Source organism: Jaculus jaculus, chromosome 14 (assembly GCF_020740685.1).
Source record: "Jaculus jaculus isolate mJacJac1 chromosome 14, mJacJac1.mat.Y.cur, whole genome shotgun sequence".
In the NCBI taxonomy this organism is placed as follows: domain Eukaryota; kingdom Metazoa; phylum Chordata; class Mammalia; order Rodentia; family Dipodidae; genus Jaculus; species Jaculus jaculus.
The window spans coordinates 50188587-50202813 of NC_059115.1; the positions used below are offsets into that span (position 1 = coordinate 50188587).

The 14227-nt window shown below is 42.8% G+C and overlaps 1 protein-coding gene across 6 annotated transcripts in view; it reads right to left on the bottom strand.

The window, feature by feature from the left end:
- Mitf (melanocyte inducing transcription factor) overlaps positions 1-14227 on the bottom strand; it is a 250628-nt gene that overhangs the window by 213690 nt on the left and 22711 nt on the right. Inside the window, exon 1 of one of the 6 annotated variants that reach the window (XM_045134294.1) lies at positions 11664-11773. The exons of 4 other annotated variants lie outside the window; for them this stretch is intronic. The gene's annotated coding sequence lies outside the window, so the exon portion shown is untranslated. Of the gene's footprint in view, positions 1-10813; positions 10831-11663; positions 11774-14227 lie in introns of those variants that run through there. One more of the 6 variants, XM_045134289.1, reaches the window with a different exon arrangement.

A 14227-nucleotide genomic window follows, 5' to 3' on the forward strand; every position in this document is an offset into this window, starting at 1 on the left:
ACCTGGGACACGGCATGTGGCATGGTGCCATTAGCCCTCACTATTGTGGCTACTCCTGACCTGATACTCACTGGTGCCCTTCAAGAAAGTCAGTAAGCTAAGGAAAGGAGAGCAAAGCAAACACCTTTGAGGCTGCATGTCTGAATGGGAGAGGAAGCTAGTAAACCAGTACGTGTTTTTATAGAAGCATGATGCCCCTCCACGTACAGAAGCAGAAGTCTATGCCAAATCGCTTCCCTGTGAAATCTTAGCCCCTAAGAGAAAGAGATAGTCTGCTTAGATTGGGCAACCCCAAAAAAGAGACCAGATTTCAAAAACTTTCTGGCACAAGCTGACATTTGCTATTAAGCCTGAATGGCTGGCACAGCTGAATCTACATGCATCACTCTAAATATAAAACATGAAGCTTCAATTATAACTCAATGACAGATATATAAAGGAAGAGATTAAGTGGCCAAAAACAAGGCAGTAGGAACCCAGGGTAGATACTAAAACAACATAATATTTAGCCTGGCCATCAAGGGGAAAACAATTAATAACATTCAGCCAGTCCCAAACTTACATAAGCAGTTATGTTCTTTCATGTTTAAGACGCCAATAAAGGTTTGCATCCAGGCTCCGTCTCATCCCACCAGTCCCTGACACAGTAAAAACATCCACCACAAACAACCTGTCTCAACTTGGCAGACACATGCCAATCCAACTGATGAAAATAAAACATCAAGGTTCGCTAAGCACCTTGTTAATTTCCATTCAAATGTAAAGCTTTCTAGGCCAACATGCACGTTAACTTGGAAAATGGTAAGGTAATTCATGATCAACTCGGCAGCCCACTCAGCCACTGGGCAAGTTACCCAACCCTCATTCTTTTTTTTTTTTAAGAAAAATGTTTATTTTTCATCAAGTGGGCACTTAATAAATTATATGAAACAACCAAAAATTTAGATCCCAAATGAGTTTTAGGTTTAAGTCACTGTTAAGGGAACCAGTTAAAAACAAAGGACACTACTACATAGTTTTTCTTTTTTCTTTTTTTTATTTTCACAATTTTTATTAACATTTTCCATAATTATAAAAAAAAATCCCATGGTAATACTTCCCCCCCCCCTGCACTTTCCCCTTTGAAATTCCATTCTTCATCATATTACCTCCCCATCTCAATCATTGTACTTACATATATACAATACCAACCTAGTAAGTACCCTCCCCCCTTCCTTTCTCTTCCCTTTATATCTCCTTTTTAACTTACTGGCCTCTGCTACTAAGTATTTTCCTTCTCACGCAGAAGCCCAGTCATCTGTAGCTAGGATCCACATATGAGAGCGAACAAGTGGCGCTTGGCTTTCTGGGCCTGGGTTACCTCACTTAGTATAATCCTTTCCATCGTGAGCACACTGTCACCTTGTGATTCCTAAGCTAGAGAAGTCGGAATGGTCTCAACAAGTTCTAATGATTGCAGTCACTTTAAATGGCATTACTTTCACATGGATTTGTTTTTAAACAAAAGAAGTTAAAGTATGGGCTGAGAAATAGCTCAATCAGTAAACTGCTTGCCTTGCAACCATGAAGACCTGAGTTCTACTTCCAGAACACATTAAAAAAAAAAAAAAAGCCCAGTGTGATAGTGTGCCTATAATCCTAGTGCTGGGAAGATGGAATCCTGCAGCTCGGTGGGCAGCCAGTCTAGCCAAAATGATGAATTCCAAGCCAGCAAGAAACTCTGTCCAAAAATAGATAGATGGCACTCCTGAGGAACAACACCCAAGGTTACCCTCTGGCTTTCACATACATTTACATGTACACACATGTACACATACCCGCACATATGCACACATACATTTTATTTAAAAAAAAAAGAATTATTAGAAACGTTTTAGCTCTCACTGCAATGGTAAACCTTACTCTTCACATTCTCAACTTCCATAGGGAGACCCAGGGCTTCTCTAGCCTCACTAAGTAGCTCTGGGTGCGCTGGATCCCATCTGGAGACTGCTCCCCAGTTATTAATGACACCCTGACGGAGAATCATTTGGGACCATTCAAAACCATTAAGCCTATTAACTGTGACTTGGGCCAGTTTAATAAACAAGTGTCACCCCAACAGGAAATAAGTCAAGCTGGCCTTCAAAGTTATATAAGTCAAAGATGCCTCACAGGAGGCTTCTCGTGAAATTCCCCTGCTGTTGACTGTGCAATTCAAATCAGAGATCGTGTGAGTGTTCATCCTGGGAAGGAGGGACATTCAAAGTATGTCATTCAGTTTAACTGAGGAACCAGCTAAGAGTCCCTAAACATTGCCCACGTTTCACTGGCAATCTCCTATGAAACAACAGCAGGTGCATGATAAATATTTAGGAAACCAACATGGCATACATCCAGCTCCACCCACCTGGAGTCAAGTCTCTGATAGGGAAATCTGACACCATACACAGTCACACATTCAGAGGAGGAGGTAAGCAGGCACAATGTGCTGTCACATCTAAGGTAAGGAAAATACTCATCTCAAAATGTGGCCAGTTTAGTCAAAAGGCTTCCCCTCGTTGGTAACAATGATGAATCCTTCTCATTATACTCCAACTATAAAAACTATTGGCTATTAAATGAGTCCTAAGGCCAAAAGTGTGCTGAGCAGCCCCTTATAGTACCCAATAGCTCTGTGGTACTAACCTTTGGCCCTGACTACCTCTAGGATGCATAAAAAAAAAAAAAAGTAGACACCATGGATACAAGGACAACAAACAAACAAAAACACAAGACCTTAGAGTGCCTAGTCAATTTATTGGTTTTAAAGTGCCAATAGACTAAAAATGTTTTTCAAGTGTCAGATAATTTAATCTCTGTTTTCACTCCATCTGTAAACTTGAAAGATGTCAAAGATGGACGCAGAACCTGAGGAGAGAATCAGCCCACTGCACCTCACGAGGGCCTCAGCTGAAACCATAGAGGAACTGGGGAAATGAGCAAGAGTGCTGCTTCCTTGGTGAACCTGGTAACAGCACAAGGGTGAAGGAGATCGATACAGAGAACACCCAACTCCTACCAAACCAGAGATCCATAGACACAGAGGCTCCCAAGACCTCATTGCTGAAGTAGACCTAAATTGAACCCAACATGGCTCAGGGACATTCACAGAAGAGGGGGCAGAAAGATTGTTAGAGCCACATTTTGGAACATTATGCACGGAGACATTGCCTCTGCCCCATAAATGATGGCTACCCCCATAAAGCACGACCAACACTCCCCAATGAGGAGAGTCATTTTAGAGGGGGCAGGACAGGACAGGCAGGAGGCTAACAATGGTACCAACATGACTGAATACACACTGCATACATAACTAATAAATAAATTGACATATGACATCAAAAAAAAAAGGTTCAAAAGGCTTTAAATGACACAGCTGAACAAAATCTCCCTTCTGAGTACTGAGGTTCAAATAATGAGGAAGGCTATTATAAAACAGAATATGGTATATTCTTCCATTATCAAGGTTAAATACTGCATATATCCTGATGACTCTGCTAATATCACATCTGCCTTACAGGCCACACATGTACAGATTCAGACCATGTCAGACATTACTGCGCCATTCAGTGAACGGTCTTGGGACAGGACATCAGCCCATGCTCAGTCCTGAGACAACCTAACTCCATCTACCTGGGTCCCTTCAAATGCTCTCAAGGCCTGGAAGTCTACAGGAATGGAAACTCTAAAGGTGACCACTTTGCTGTGTGCCCACTACCCCTTAACCCCTTGCTTTTATTCTTTCTCCCCAACATTTTCTTTGAGGACTATCTTCCTGCAGTCTACCAATATACTTTTGGGCCCCTTAGTCCTCCCTCTGGGAGAGACTCTAACTGCAATTACTCTATGACCCTGTTCAGCTGGAAGTAGTTAAAGAAGAAAAATCAACATCATCCTCTTTTCTCTAACAGCAGTTAGAGTGTCTCTTCTAGAAAGAGGGAAATGAGGAGTCAGGTAGCCTTGTTAGGCAGTTAGGGTGACTGGGTCCCTGAAAGTAAGAACCAGGAATGTCCACGGGCCTTGCTAGAAATCAGAGAGGAAGCTGGCTTCTTATCTCTTGCCTAAAGGAGTCCTCTAGATCTGTTTTTCCGCAAACAACCTGAGCCCTTCCTGGGAGGGAGGTTCCCTTTCCTAGAATTTGAATCTAATCCTTACACTGTGGTTGGTCAAACTCAGTCACCAGAATTTACTGTCATGGCCGGCCTCTGCATGAGCCAGTCCCTAGCCCAGACCAATCAACTCTCACTGTGGCTCACCTGGGCCAGAAGGTAAAGGCCACTACAGCAAGGTTATAAATACTTTTACAAGGGGAGGGCAAGCTCTTCTGGTGGCCTGGTCATTCCTCCTGAACCTCCAGGTGCTGATAAGTCTCCCCTTGACCCTTCTCTACTCCCTGCTGCTCTCCACATGCCAGGAGCTCTCCGCACTTTCTCTTCTTTTCTAAATCTCTTTTCACATTGCTTCTAGGCCCACATAGGCTCTCAGGCCACGTGGGTATATTCATTTTCCTTCCATTGGCTTTTTACTTTCCTAAATAAATACAATAATTTGATAATTATTTTTTGAATGGGGCCATTTTATATTTGTTAATGCTAACTCTATAGCTAGAACATTTTACTTCAAAAATAAAATTATTCTCCTCTTTGAATAGTTCTCTCAAACAGGACCTTCAAAGAAGACAATGTTAACACAGTCTATTCTTACTCCACTTGGCCTCTACAATTAATCGCCACCTACATTCATTCAACCCACCCACAAGAACTGGCTTTACTTGACTTAAAGCCCTGACTTTATCTAGTCTCCCTTTGTCATAATTATTTCTTACCCTAGAACAAGGAACTTTCGATTCACCTCTCCCATATGTCCCATAGTTGCTCAGTAAGTGCTGACTGAATTAAAAGGATCTCAGTCTTAGATACATTTCTCTCAAAGTCGCCAACTAGTCTGGTAGCTTCAAGGCCAACCCTATCCAAAAATTAGCTTAAACTCTAAGTAAAATGATATCACTCCTAGTTACTCACCTAATCACTAGATGTGTTTATTTTCCTATTGGGAAAACTAGGCCAACCATAGAGAATGACCTTCCCTGGGTAGGTGACTCTGAGTGACAAGGTAATTTCCTTCAAAGATGATGAGGTTTTCAGGAGTCCCTGGAATGTATACCTACCTATTAAGGCATCATTATTAATAATGCTCGTGGACAGAAACAACATCAGAACATTTCAGAATTGTAAGCAACATGACATTATGTACTCCAGTGTCAACAACATGATCTCAAGGTGATGGTCCCACCACTTACATACCTATAATGAATTAGATAACAGTTACAAGATGTCCTATGAAATATTACTACAAATTTGTTTAGCTATCTGTACTCATGCTCCAAGAGTTTTAATGTTTGTATAAGCATGCATATGTTAATATATTTCACTGTTTTCATAGTGTTTATATATATATATATATGTGTGTGTGTGTGTGTGTGTGTGTGTGTATGCATACATTATACACATATATAAATATATACATATCTATGTGGGAAACATGAATGAGAGTAAAAGATGTTTTACTCCCAAACTAGGGTTGCCTGATTTAGAAGGTAAAAATATATGATGCCCAGTTAAAATTAAAAATCAGGGAATAAAAAGCAATATTTTAATCTAAGAATGCCATGAAATATTCAGAACATGCTTAAAATGAAAATTTGTTCTTTATCAAAAATTCAAATTTAAGGGGCTGGAGAGACAGCTTAGAGGTTAAGGCGGATACCTGAGAAGCCTAAGGACCCAGGTTCAATTCTCCAGGTCCCACTTTAGCCAGATGTGCATGGTGGAACATGTGTCTGCAGTTTGTTTGCAGTGGCTGGAGGCCCTGGCATGCCCATTACCCATTCTCTCTCTCTCTCTCCCCCTCCCTCTCTCTCTCTCTCATAAATAAATAAATAATTTTTTAAATAATTCAAATTTAAGCCTGGCGTGGTGGCTCATGCCTTTAATCCCAGCTCTTGGGAGGCAGAGGTAGGAGAGTCACTGTGAGTAAACTGCCATACATAGTGAATTTCAGGTCAGCCTGAGCTAGAGTGAAACCCTATCTCATAAAATAAGAAAAAAAAATCAAATTTAACTGAGCATTCACTATGTAGTCTAGCAATCTCTCACCCAGAGATTCTATTTTTGAGATGAAGTCTAAAGTCTTGTTTATTTTTAATTTAAAGGTGCTGTGAAAATGGTTCTGTGGTTTAAGGCACTTGCATGCTTTAAAAAGCCTGATGGCCTGGGTTTAATTCTCCAATTCCCACATAAAACCAGATACACAAAGTGGCACATGCATCTGGAGATCTGGAATTTATTTGCAGTGGCAGGAGGCCCTGACTCTCATAGTTCACATTCCACCCCCCCTCCTCTATCTCATAAATAAATAAACTTTTTTAAAGAGAGGCTAGCATGATGGCACATGTCTGTAATCCCAGCAGCGCTCCAGAGGCTGAGGCACAAGTACTGTCACAGTTCTAGGGCAGCCTGAGCTACATAATGAGTGTCAAGCCAGCCATAGCAAGACCTTGTATCAATAAAAACAAAATAACAGGGCTGGAGGGATGGCTTAGCAGTTAAGGCACTTGCCTGTGAAGCCTGAGGACTGAGGTTTGATTCTCCAGGTCCCACATAAGCCAGATGCACATGGTAGAGCATGTGTCTAGAGTTCATTTGCAGTGGCCAGAGGCCCTGGAGTGCCCATAATAATAACTTCAAAAAGTGGGGTGGGGAGGTGGCTGAGCAGGTAAGAGCCTTTGCTGCGTAAGCACAAGTCCCAGGATCGGAACCCCAGCACCCACATAAAAGGCCAGGCATGGTTGTACTTGCCAGTAACGCCAGCACTGAGTAAAGCAGACACAGGAGGATTCCTGAAGTTCCTTATCACAGAACGAAGCAGACATGCAAACCTAAAGCAGGCTGAACAAAGGCCAGACACACTCAGCCTCCGTCATTTCACAGGTAAAGGAAAAGAGAACCCTAGTCATTCACCTTGACTCACAGAGCATCTAGTCAGCATAGCTGGGATTTAACCCTGGGAGAGTCTGACTCGAGCCTCACCTACAACAATCTAGGGCTTTTCCCAGACATGCAAACATAAGAGAGGCGAACGCCCGCCAACCCAGCTGTCAGTGCTGCAGTGTGAGTTCAAAGCCTTCACTTGCAAAGTACAACCCTTAAAACTAGACTGCCTTCCTAGGAACTCTCATCAGGCCCATCCAGCAGAAGATTGCTTCCATATTATCATCAGGGATTCTGAACTGGATGGGGACCCCATGAAATCCCAAATGCTGGCATGCCCTGGAACACAGACCAGGAAGCTAAGATAAAGCGGCCACCAGAGCCAGATTCAGGTCCAATTCTGTGTGCAAAAGACCACAGGAGCACAGGAACCAAGCGGGTATGATGAAAACATCAGCATTCATACAGCATGGGAAACTATCTTGATTCTCCTGGCTGCCTCTCATTGTCAAAAGCACATCAGGATTACTGAAGGTTTTACACTTGGATTTACCTGGAGAACTGAACTCAAGCTGGCAGACATGCAAGCAAGCACTTTAACCACTGAACCATTTTCCTAGTCCCATGTGTCCATAGTTTTATCAGTAACACACATAGTGTAGAATGCATTAAATATTCAATAATCATATGCTAGATATATAAATGGACTTCAAAGAGTAAAAGTGAGAAGTGTGGATCTAGTCATCCCTAGATATCTTATTCCTTCCACTGGATAAATATTGACTTGGTCTATGGAATGATTTCATCAGGAAAAAAAAAAATTCTGAATGAGGGGGATGGTGAACGCTACTGCCATCACGGTTGTATAAGTGATGGTCAAGAAGCTTCGCAGAACATTCTGACTGCTAACAGGGCTTGAGGTACCAAAAACCCAAAGGCTGCCAATCAGAACCACTAGAAAAGACCACAGAGAGAAAACACATCTGAAATAGTAAACGCGCTCTACCTTTCATACTATGGAGTAGTGGAACCCTAGAGTACTGAGTTCAGAAAGGCCCAACACTGCAGCCGGGCACCTAGGAAAGGTTTTCTGAGGACCTACCATGAAGCTGAAAGGGAAGGAGCAGCAGGACCCATCCAGGCAGCCCTGACCTCCTCGTACGCTTCACTGTACAAGGAATGGAAGACATTCTTTAATGTCTGCAATTCCATGATAGCCCAGAGTCCCACAATAGCTACTGCAGAGCTGAACCTGCCACCAGGTTTCCCAATGCATTCATCCACTCACTCATTTAGCATTTCCTAAGAGATCATGAGGCCACCATCATGCCATTTTTCAGGAATTAAAAATAAATAAATAAATAAAAGCATTCATGGTCACCAACCTACAGAAATTTATAGTTTACTTAAGGCCTAATTCACAGCTCCTCTTATAGCTTGATGTGTTTCCAATTCCCACCTTCTCTTAGCTATTAAATTACCTTGCTTTGCATGTCTGTGTGTGATGTGGTATGTGAGGTGTGATGTGTGGACGTGTATTGTGGTGTCCCACATGCTTGCCTGTGGAGGTCAGAGTGGATGGTGGGGTGCTCGCTCCATCGCTCTGCTGCTGGTCTTGTTGTGAGCCAGCTCTGCCTTTTATTCAACTCTGGAGCTTGCAGGGCTCCAAAGATTCTTGAGTCTAGGCTCCCCAGCGAGGATAGAGTTGGAGGCATATATGGCCATGCCCAGCTGTTTTACATGGGGTGTGGAGATTCGAACTCAACCGCAGCAGCCCTCAGGACCCCATGTTTGAGCAGGAAGTACACTTAACTGCTGAGCCATCTCTCCAACCCTAAATTCCCTTTTTTTGTTGTTGTTTTTTTGAGGCAATCCCAACAGACTAATCTTTTCTTTTTTATTGGGGTGGGGGGAAGAGAGAATTGGTGTCGGGGCCTCCAGCCACTGCAATTGAACTCCAGACACATGTGCGACATTGCGGCACTTGCGGCACTGTGCATCTGGCTTACGTGTGATCTGCAGAGTTGAACATAAGTCCTCAGGCTTTGCAGACAAACGCCTTAACCGCTAAGCCATCTCTCCAGCCCCTTGTTTTTTATATTTAGTGATTATCTTTAAATTTTTTTAAAAAACCATAAAAACTCTAAAAAAAAAATCTTTATCCCAATCCAATCCAACCTATTCATAACTACTTCCTTTCCCCCTCTTTATTCTATTAACCCAAATGCTTTAAACTCACATTTAATCAGAAATTCAACCGTGATACTAAAAGTATTTTCCAGACAGCTATTCCATCCCAAAATCTTAATGCAAATGTCGCCACATCAGGAGGAAACATTAGCTAAGAATATATAGATAACAGGAAAAAAGTTTCGGAGGTTAAACAAACATAAGTCATTCTCAGAACTTAAGTCAATGCGTAATAGTTCTTAAAATAATGAAATTTTATTCTTATTCCAAACCCAGGCCTCACACCTGTCATTCCAGGACAGACAACACCACCTTCCATCAAATGCTCTCATGCCTGTAATGCTGATCTGTTCAATTTTGCTTCTCTAACACTGAGAAATTAATTACTGAGAACCTTAACCAGGAAAAGAGGAGTATCTCAAAACTCAAGAATACTTTAGTCATTGTTGGGCTATCAGTGGTTAAGGCATTTGCATGCAAAAACCTAAGGATCCAGGTTCAATTCCCCAGTGTCCACATAAAGCCAGATGCACATGCTGGCACATGCATCTGAAGTTCATTTACAACAGCTAGAGGCCCTGGCCTGCCCAGCCCCATGCTCATTATCATTCTTTCTCTCTCTCTCTCTTTGCAAATAAATAAATAATAAATTTTAAAAATTTTTCAAAGAAAGCAAAATAACCCCAAAAGGAAATATTTACATGTCTATAATTTGCACTTAAGACTTTCTATTTTGACTCTGTAGAGTAAAACATGATTGTTCAAATTCATGTTTGGCTTGCAAAAATTGCAAGGCACCAAGTAGCACTTATTTCCATAAAGCAAAAAGACACATTCTGGTTTTATTCTAAACAGGACACCAGAAAACAAAACTAATACTGTGAACAAACAAATCTTAGCTAAAAGTCATTGAAATAATCCAAATGGTTTCCATTCCAGGGAAAATGGTAGGTCAGCAGTTTGCAAATGGCTGCTTTTTCTAAATACACAAAATAAGCAAAAATCCCAGCAGAGAAAAGTGCAAATGCTGAAGCCTTTCTATTTCTGCTTCCACGGGACTGTGGTACAATCAATGGAGCCAAACAGGGCTGGGCCATCACCCTCTGTGCCCACTCCAGGTGGCCTCCACACTGTCCATCCATAGCCCAGGGACCTCTTGGACAGAATCATGGAGCCATCACTCACACCACCAAACAAGAGCTGAGAGGTCCCAAGGCCCAGCCACCAGCTATTCGACAGAAAAACAACCATCTAAGGGGGCTGAGCACCCTACACAGCGATAAACACTCTGAGCAAGAAAACAAGGGGGTCAGAGCTGAGCACTTCACAAAGAAGAAAAACCTCTGAAAAATAATTAGTAAATCAATCAGAACCTTTCCCCTAACAGAAACAGGCTGGAGTTGGCAAAAGATTATTGAGTAAAAATATTCTATGTAAGGAAATAAGGGAAGTACCCAGAAACCCTTCAGCCAGGATAGAAAGGAGTCCAAAGTTCAAAACCACGAGTGACAAGTCTGTCTGGGGTTATTAAAGAGCAAATGAGAGCCGCAGGCTGAGCACTAAATCATCTTTGCAGAATTACAGAGAACATGAAAACTGCTTTTTGAACTCACACACAGAAACTGCTTCCAAGTCCCCATCCTCCCAGCAGACTTGAAAGGACAATAATTAGTCCAGAAAACAGCAACATGAGGAAGTGGGACTCTTTTCCGATTTCTGTTAATCCCCACCAGCTGTAATTTAAGAAATCCAATGACATCAGCATTTCTATCTGAGCCAGCAAAATGACAGAAGGGCAAGTGCACAGTCATCTGAGGGGGAAGGAACAGGGCGGGGGGGGGGTGCTGGAGAACACATCCATCGGAAAACGTGGAAGATTAAGTCACTCGGCAGTGAGCCCCTCCCACGGCCTAACACCAGCAGTGCCCAAAATCCCATTTTAAAAAGTGGAAAAGGCAGCATAAGCACCCTAAGCCTAATGGAACGACCCTGAGGGACTTCTGAAAACAGTGGTCACTGAAACAAGGGAACTGAACATCTCTGAACATAAACAAGCCACTACCAAAAAAGAAGAAAAGAAAAGAAAACGAGACTGGGATTCGCTGTTAAATGAAGACTGAAGTTCTTTAATAAACAAAACAAAACACAAAACACATGCCCCACCAGAACCTTCAAAGTGAGCCGCCTTGGTAATCATTTGTATTATTACCTTCTCAAAGACAGGCACACAGTCAACAATTCCATGCTCTCCTCTTCATGGGCAGAGAAATCAGCTCTTGGGAAAACCACTTACATATTTTCAAGGAGCCCCATTTCAGTGCTGGGCCAGATCAGAAAAAGGTCTGAATTCCCAGCTTAAAGCCCAACCCTCAGCCTGTACTAGGGTCAGAATGAGAAAGCAAAGAAAGCCCACCATGCCAACCAGGACCATCCGAGCTACAAAAGACCCAGGAAGACACTCACCAGGGCCACCCTGGCCCTCTGGCTGAACATTGGGTCCACTCCACGGGCTCGGAAAGGAGATGATTACAGAGATGCGATGGCAGCCGTTCTGCCACACGCTTACATGCGCCTTCTCTCAACACTAGGAAGGCTAAATTAGAGATAGAGTGATAATTAATAGGATCCTTGGCAGCAGGAGACGGCTGCTTTAGCAAACCAGTAATTGCTGCCTTCTTAAAATGACAGGGAATTCAGCCAGGAAGGAGGGAGGTGCTAATGATGGTAATCATAAAAGGTAAAGCAGACTTGACATCAACAGGTTACTGGGCTCTCATTCAAAACTGCACCCTTATCTATAGAGCTGGTGAATAATGACAGCAGATAAATTTAGCTCCTGACACAGACTGACAAGAAGAGATCAATATTCCCTGCAAGGAAATATCGCAAAGAAATCTGAGGAAAATAGGCCTTTCCCGCCACAAATCCAACAACCTGTCAGTGGCCAGATTGTGAAAACAATGATCAATACTAGGTACCAGACACCATACTGGAAGAGAAAATAGGAGGTGTTGAGACATTTTCAACAAGTAGCCACAGACACTGTATTTGCCACCCTCCCTCCCCCTGCGCCACTGAAGCAATTCCCTTATTTGTAAATTCTCTAGGAAAGAAAAGGTACCTAGGTCAGAAGTTGTTTACCAGGACAACTGAAGATTTCTGGCAAAGAAGAATTAAAAAAATAAAGAGGGCTGGAGAGCTGGCTTAGCGGTTAAGCGCTTGCCTGTGAAGCCTAAGCACCCCGGTTCGAGGCTCGCTTCCCCAGGTCCCACGTTAGCCAGATGCACAAGGGGGCGCACGCGTCTGGAGTTCGTTTGCAGAGGCTGGAAGCCCTGGCGCACCCATTCTCTCTCTCTCCCTCTATCTGCCTTTCTCTCTGTGTCTGTCGCTCTCAAGTAAATAAATAAAAAATGAACAAAAAAAAATAAAAAATAAAATAAATAAAGAGTACTCAATGTCTCCCATTGCAATCTCTAACCCCAGGAAATAAGACGGCACATCAACCTGACAAAGCGATTACTGGTCTCATCTAGACCGTATTTCCAAAAGACAGTGCCCACGACACACTCCGCAGAAGGAAGCAAAGCTAGGTATCTCTACCATCTTTAGATGCCCAGGGACACCAAGAGATGAAGTCAACCTCTGCCACAGAGAGATGTCTGCAGAGGTAAACCAGGAGAGCATGCACATAGCTTCACAATGACTAATGCTGCCCCAAACTCTTCACACAAGCACCTCCGTGGGCACAGAGACATTTGGTTTGCTCGGAAATCACCACGGCTCTCCAGCAGCCTTGGGAACAATTCCCTGAAGACGATAATGTCTCACAGAAGTCTTTAGCATTATCTGTGAGAGTTAAAGACATGTGGAAACTTGGAAAGCTTATGCTTCTCTTGGTCTGTATGACAATGGAGTCCTTTTTTCATTGTCATCCCTCTCCTCTTCCCTAATTAAGAGTAAGAATGCTTGGACATTTGTGCTATGGAAATCCAACTCATCACTTATGGAACCCACTAAGTGCATGGCTCACCATTAAAGCCATCAACTAGGATTTTTATAACGTCTTCCTCTCTGTTAGATCATTAAATCCTTTTATTGAAAATATTTAACTCAATACTTTGCAATGACTAATGCTCTTAACACCCACATGTCAAGGCAGAAGTTATGCTCATTACACAACATTATCATGTTTCAAGAACTCTGGCATGTCAAAGATAAACAGTCCAAAATGAACAGACTGGCTACAACTTTATGAAGACACATAGGAAAAGCAATTAACACGTCAGGCTAGAAAAAAAAAGAGAGAGAGAGATGAGTGAAAAGCGTCAAGGTGTTAGGAAGCACATGCGTGGTGGTAGAAACACAGGACGGGTGTGTGGACAAGATGGCTTGATGTCAGCAGAGAGCAACATTCAGAGCTTTAATCAGGAGTGGGGGGCGGGGGAGACCTACACCTTATATACCACACGCCCTTGGGAATGATGAATCACCACCATCCCATCTTCTTGCTAACCTTTCTTGGAGCCTTCGCAGCTTTTCTCCCTTCCTTCTTCAGAAGCAGCTTGGAAAACAGAGGACTAGGCAGCCAGGCATGCAGCTAACACCTGTCACAGACATGTCTGTTTATCTTGGACTCAAATGTCCAACCACACCCTAGTCTTTGGTCTTTACTGCACCAGAAGCCTAATGCTCTGTTCATTCCAAAATCAACATGCACTTCCATCCTGGCCACTTCCTGCCCTGCCCACCACTCTGAACCCCAAGAGAGCCAGTACCCACAGTAGCATGGTAGAGAGAGGGGTAAGCTCGCCAATCAATCTCAGCTTTAAGTCTTGCTGCCATTCTTTTCTCAGTGACTTAAAATAGACAAGGGAAAAGATAGGCAAGCTTTCGTTTCTTCATCTATAAAATGGGATCCTGCCAACATCAAAGAATTACATGATGCAAAAAGCATTTTGAGCATTTCACATAATTCCCATCATACCTGGTCAATATCCGGTGCCTAAAGGTATTTAAAATTACCTAGG